Source organism: Puma concolor, chromosome E1 (genome assembly GCF_028749965.1).
Source record: "Puma concolor isolate L17-30 chromosome E1, mPumCon1.1.hap2, whole genome shotgun sequence".
Lineage (NCBI taxonomy): Eukaryota > Metazoa > Chordata > Mammalia > Carnivora > Felidae > Puma > Puma concolor.
The window spans coordinates 5,511,217-5,518,076 of NC_141680.1; the positions used below are offsets into that span (position 1 = coordinate 5,511,217).

The window sequence follows — 6,860 nt, forward strand, 5'->3', positions numbered from 1 at the left end:
CACGGGAGTCTCATTGCCTGGGCTACTCAAAACTTTTTGAATTAAAAGAGTCAGAAACCCGCCCAACCAGTCTAAGCAGTGCAAGGAAAGTAATGGGTTCGTGTAACTGGGGCGTCTTGGGTGGATCTGGCTTCAGGCTGGGATGGCTCCAGAGGTTCACGTGATATTGCCCCAGTTCTCTTTCTCACTGTCACTCACCATCACTCAGCTGTTTGTCTCTGCTTGTTTTTATTTTCAGTTAGGCTTTGTTCACGGGACAGCGGCATCGTGACATCTCGGGTCAGCAATTCCCATGGCTAAACCTCAAGCTTACGTTGTCTCGAGAGCTCTCGCTCTTGGAAGAGAAACCATGTTTTTTATTCTGATGTTCATGTAAATCCCCCCACCCACCCCAAAGGTCTCTGATTGGTCTTGCTCGGGTCCTGTGTCCAGATCAAAACCAACCCGGGGGGTTGTGGGAATGTGGTCACTGATCGCCTGTCTTGGTGGCATGCTCAGTCCTCCGGTAGAAGGGGTGAAGATACTCGAAGGACATCCCCACCAGACACTCACCGTGAGCAGGGGAGTCGGTTACCACAAGGAAGGGATACGGAGCACATAGAAAGGAATGCCAACCTTTCGTGCATTTGGAAAGTAGGACGTGTCAGAGCCCAGAATCGGATTAACGCAAGTGTAGAAATGCCAAAGACTGAGGAAACTCAGCGTGTGGCCAAAAAAAAAAAAAAAATCAAAGCGCGCCCCTTTGGCCTGGCTAAAGCATCCATGCGAAATTAGGGAGGGGGGAATTTGGTATTGTAATTTGGGGAGATTTTCTTTCGAGAAGAGAGAACCATTTTCAAGTTTAGGTCTTGATTTCTTCCTGTTGTCTGTTAAAACTTAGACATTCCTAGGGCACCTGGGTGGCTCAGTCGGTTAAGCATCCGACTTCGGCTCAGGTCATGATCTCATGGTTCGTGGGTTCAAGCCCCGTGTCAGGCTCTGTGCTGACAGCTCAGAGCCTGGAGCCTGCTTCGGACTCTGTGTCTCCCTCTCTCTCTGCCCCTCCCCTGCTCAGATTCTGTCTCTCTCTCTCTCTCTCTCTCTCTCTCAAAAATAAATAAGCATTAAAAAAAAAAAGGAGGCATTCTTATTTTGTCACATGGGTTCATTGTACAGTGTCTGGTCAACTGTATGGATCGAAGAAGTTTTACATACTCTGAGAGAGAAAGTAGACCGCACTGTGACTATCTGGCATTGTATACTCCACGGATTCGGCATACACAGGGTTCAAGTATACACGGACCTACGGTAGATGCCGTCATGAATCATAAATAAGCTGCCCCTATCACGGTCCCAAACAAAACAAAGGAGCAACGTGGCTCCACGGGGCCGGGCTCAGGAGGTGGGAACAGAAATATCCCCGTGGACCCCGGGTTTGTCTGCTGAGCCGCTTGGCTAGAGAAGAAAAACGATGCACATTGAAGGTAAGGGGATGATTCCGCCAGTCTGCCTAGCCTTCTTCCTTTTCTCAACGGAGAAAGCGAGACTTGAGCACTTCCTCCGTGCTCCCTTCTGACGATCCCCTTTTCTGTTCCTCCCTCCATCCCCACGCACAGAATGGGGAAGGAGTCCCTACTCTAATCAGACAGTCTCCGGAGACACTTTTTGGTCCACGGTATTTATTGGAGGGGAGGGGCAGAGAGAGAGGGAGAGACAGAGAATCCCAAGCAGGTGCTATGCTGTCAGCACCAAGCCCAATGCAGGGCTCAACCCCATGAATCGCGAGATCATGACTCGAGTCGAAATCAAGAGTCACAAGCTTAACCGACTGAACCACCGAGGCGCCCCTCTTGTTTTGTTTTGTTTTGTTTTGTTTTTAAATTCTTTCTATTCTCGGGGCGCCTGGGTGGCGCAGTCGGTTGGGCGTCCGACTTCAGCCAGGTCACGATCTCGCGGTCCGTGAGTTCGAGCCCCGCGTCAGGCTCTGGGCTGATGGCTCGGAGCCTGGAGCCTGTTTCAAATTCTGTGTCTCCCTCTCTCTCTGCCCCTCCCCCATTCATGCTCTGTCTCTCTCTGTCCCAAAAATAAATAAATGTTGAAAAAAAAATTAAAAAAAAAAAAATAAATTCTTTCTATTCTCAATACTTTCAAAACGAAAGCAAAACTTTTCCATCTATAGTATCTGTTTTCCATTTTTGACTATCCTTCCCTTCTGGTAATTGGAAAGTTAAACACTTTGTTTTCGTTCTCGTAGCAGCTGTCTGTTATATTTTCTTGAATTTCCACCTGTAAATGGTACCTAATGGCACCCACTGCTTAAGATAAAGACCCTGGTGCACTCCCCTTCCTCCTCTCTCTTCACCCTGAATCTTCCATCACCTGACTTGACTTGGTTCTATCATTTTCTACCGTTCCCTTGTGATTCAGCCTATGAATGACATGACGTTCACGTAGTTCTGTTACTTGATGTATCACCTCTATTCTATCTTTCAACATCCTTGCCTAGCCTGCCTCGAAACACCAGGAAGTCAGCCCGCATATGTGATCCCCTCGCCTACTTTCTTTCTATATCCCAACTCCTGAGTCTTTGGTGACTTACATTATTATACATTTTCAAGGTTAAGCACACGCTGTGGTTTTCACAGACATGTAGCTTTCGTTTCTGGTGTTGTTGTTTGTTTTGGGAAATGTTCTAGGACTTTTGCACCCTGAGTTCTTGAAGATTTTGCCAGTATTTCCTTTGGGAACATTATATCTGAATTTCAGTTACTCCCCAAACTCACCTCCCACCCACCCACCCCTGCCCCGTACTACCCTGAGAATTTTCTAGACACTGTTTTGTAACTTTGTTCCTATAGATAAGTCTTACCAACACCTGTATACGTATATGATTTGCTTTTCGTGTGTTTACGTGTGTGTGTAGGGTGTATACTGGGGACTCCCTAAGATCCTGACAACAATCCCTTTCCCCTGGTGTTCATGCCCTTGCGAAATCCTCTCGCCTTGGGAGTGGGCTGTACTGGGTGATTTGCTCCTAACAGGCAGGATATCATAAAAGTGATGGGATAGCACTTCCACTATTAAGTTACAAAAAGACCGTGCTTCTGCCTTTCTTGTCCTCTCCAGCTCCCTTGCTGGCTCATCTGGGCAAGGTTGCCAGATTTAGCAAGTCAAAATGCGGATGCCCAGGTAAATTTAAATTTCAGACAAGCAACGGATAATCATTTAGTGTAAATATGTCTCATGCAACATTTTAGACATACTTACACTGAAAATTATTCGTTGTTATCTGAGAGTCAAACAGTTGGCTATCCTGTGTTTTATCTGGCACCTCTAACTCAGAGGGAGGCCAGCTATCCTATTGTGAGGAACTTTATGGAAATGCCTCATGGCCAGGATCTGAGGACAGCCTCCAGCCAATAGCCAGAGAAAAACCAAGGTGCTCAGTCCAACAGCCCTCAAGGAACAGAATCCTGTGAACAGCTGCATGAGTGAACTTGGAAATGGGTCCTCCCCAGCCCACCCTTGAGATGACCACAGCTCAGACCAACCCCCACGGTTGCTGCCTTGCGGGTGATCCCGAGCCAGAGACCCCACTGAGGCCACGCTTAGATCTCTGTCCTACAGAAACCATGGGATAATAGATGTTCGGTTTTCTAAGCCATTGAGTTTTGGAGCATTGTGTCATGTATCAATAGATAACTAACACGGGGTGTCTGGATGGAATCCTTTCTTAACTAGAATGTTTCACTGAACTCCCCTAACTTCATGAGGGGTAACTTTGCAGCTGGCATTAATCAATCCCTCTTCGCATCCATGGGAGAAATCTCCAGACGCATCCAAGTTTTCCCATCTTCTTTTTGAATAGCTTTCCTGATCTATTTTATCGTTTTCTATTTCTTGGAAACATTTTATTCTTTCCAAATTCTTTTTTTGTTTGCCCCATTTTCTCAATCCCGTCTCGCATATTCCTGATGGTGTTTCTGAATTTCATTTTCTTCTTTTTCTTTCTCTTTTTTTTTAACTGCTTCCGGTGTTACCATCATTTCCCAGATGTTTTCCTTTTGCGTTTCCACGTATCCCTTGAGCCTAGCCAACCCACTTCTCATCCCCTTCTATTGTTCTGCCATTTCTTCCTCAAACCCTGTTACCTCTCGTCAGAGCTCTCACTTCAAATAGCACATGCTATCTTTTCTTTCACGTAGAACTCCACTAGCAATGTTTACCAACTTTGTTCTAGAGTATTTCCGAGATGTGTCCTTTCCTAGGATCCCCACCCAGATCGGCTGGCTTGTTTTCTTTGTGACCATTGCTCTCCCTAGGATGGAGTTCATGGAAGGGTTGCAGGGCTGAGCTGGGGGGAGCCAGTAGCCTGGGGTCTGCTGCCTCCAAACACTTCCTTCCTCCACCTGCGTGAGTGTCGCAGTTGTTTGGATGGGGGTGGGGGTGGGGGGTTGACTCAGCCTTTAGTTTTCTCCAGCAGATCAGAGTGGTGGCTTTATGTATGCTTCTTACTTTACGATTTCTCCTCCACAGTGTCCTAGTTTTCACAAAACTTCCCTGCTTCCCTGCTATCCCATTGCAACCGCTCTCAGGAAAACCCTCTCCGCTACCCATGTATCCCAAACTGACTCTTCTCAAGAAAAGTATTGAAAAGTCTTTTTTTTAATTTTTAACGTTTATTTCTTGAGGTGGGAGAGGGGCAGAGAACGAGGGAGAGAGAGAGAGAATCCTAAACAGGCTCCAGGCTCTGAGCTGTCAGCACAGAGCCCAACGTGGGGCTTGAACCCCTCAAGCCATGAGATCGTGATCTGAACCGAAGTCGATGCTCAACCGACTGAGCCCCCCCAGGCGCCCCATGAAAATTCTAGGAGAATTCTGTGTTTTGCCCACCCCATCCGGGAACCTCAGAGACAAGAGCCATCTCACAGCATCTTCCCTTAGGAGCATTTTAACTGTGTGTGTTCTCCCTACCACTCGCTAGTTGTAGTTTGAAGTAATGAACATGTGTCCGTTTCATCAACTATGAAATGTTTCCGTTCCTTGATGTCTTTGTTGTTCTCAGGGAGCTTCCAGGAGAAAAAAGGAGCAGAGATTCTTGTACAAGCCTAGTATAAAAAGTTCAGGAGCGCCTGGGTGGCTCAGTCGGTTAAGCGTCTGACTTCGGCTCAGGTCATGATCTCGCAGTTCGGGAGTTCGAGCCCCGTGTGAGGCTCTCTGCTGTCAGCACAGAGCCTGCTTCAGAGCCCCTGTCTTTCTCTCTCTCTGCCCTCCCCCCTCCCACTCTCTCTCTCTCAAAAATAAAACAAACATTAAAAAAAATGAAAACATTTTCAAACCATTCCGAAATATAGAGAGTAAAACCAAAACACTTATGCCAATATCACACTCTTTCCTTGTGTATAGAAATAATAATTATTTTTTAACAAAACTCACTTTTTATAAACACTCACATATTGACACTTATCTTGTACCTCCTTCCGTGTCAGTCCATTTAGACACAGGACACTCTCTGTGTGATGGACACACATGTGCATGCACACCCATGCGTGCACGCGTGTGCACTCACACACACACACACACACACACACACACACATTCATTTTCCATTTTTCTGGAAATTCAGGCTCTGATTAGTTGTCAGCACTTGGGATCGCTACAGTACAGACCTGTAAGAACTGTGTTCCGAATATCGAACCCATTAGCAAAGGCTTTCCTTTCCGTTCCATTTCCCTGAAGTCAGGACAGGGGTTTGGTGACAGATTCCTGGAGCACAGAGTGATGGTTATCACACTTTCCTAAAGTGAAAACTCGCCCACTGGCCTCTGAATGCCTGCTGAATTTTATACCCCTCTGTTCCCTCTCGATTTCCTTCAGGGCACCTGGAGACCCCTGGATGTTTGCATGAACCTAGGCTGCGGTGCTCTGCCTGGCTCTACGGCAACACTCCCGACATTCCAACCTGCGTGTCTTCTGCGGGCCACTGTGGTCAACACTACTTTCTGTCACATGATAGCAGCCGCGAGAGAGGTTGAGCGGAGCAGACAGACTGGCAGCCAGCCTTCCACCCGGGGAATTCCGTATCTTCCTTTAGCGCGTCTTGGCTAAAACACGTGATGAGAGCTGTTGGCTCTTGTGGTTGATACGCCATGGGAAGGTAAGTCTGCATTACTCGGAATTTTAATGGACACGTATCTATGTTTTCGATATTAAATAATGCTGATGTTGTTTTCACGAATCAGTGCTCCCCAAGGTAGGGTTTAAATAGGTTCGTGCGGAATCAGATCCTGAGACAAGGGCTTGAGTACAAATGGCTTATGTGGCAGTTGGGTGTCCCCGGAAGCACAAGGGAAGATGGTCCAAGGAGTGCTACATGATCAGGTGACCACTGTGGGCAGCTGGAACCCAGTCCTCCTGGGGGCATCTGGGAAAACAGTATGCACCAGGATATCCCACCCAGGAGCAGAGAAGTAAGGGTCCTAGTCCTCCAGCTCCCGTCTGTCATTGCTGAGGGCTGCTCCTGGAGGCGGAAAGCCCCCACACTCTGGCGCATCCTGAGTAGGTCAAGAGAGAGCTCGTAGGTGGAGAATCACCGGTGCTCACTGTCGGACACTGTTGACGCGTGCAGGCCAAGAAGTTACGAGCGGGGAGCCCAGGCTGTCTGCTAGAGTTGCTCACATCCCGCTGTTCATGCCATCCCAGCCCTGCCCCCTCTAGGAAGTCGTGATCACGATTTAAAAAAAAAAAAAAAAAAAAAAAAAAAAAGAGGGGCGCCTGGGTGGCGCAGTCGGTTGAGCGTCCGACTTCAGCCAGGTCACGATCTCACGGTCCGTGAGTTCGAGCCCCGCGTCAGGCTCTGGGCTGATGGCTCGGAGCCTGGA

General features: G+C 47.8%; 1 protein-coding gene across 1 annotated transcript in view; it reads left to right on the top strand.

Moving 5' to 3' along the window:
• Window positions 1-6,331, top strand: part of ADPRM (ADP-ribose/CDP-alcohol diphosphatase, manganese dependent) — a 293,493-nt gene extending 287,162 nt beyond the window's left edge. The window contains exon 5 of the transcript XR_015243850.1: window positions 5,857-6,331. The gene's annotated coding sequence lies outside the window, so the exon portion shown is untranslated. The remainder of the gene's footprint in view (window positions 1-5,856) is intronic.
• The last annotated feature ends 529 nt before the right edge of the window (window positions 6,332-6,860 follow it).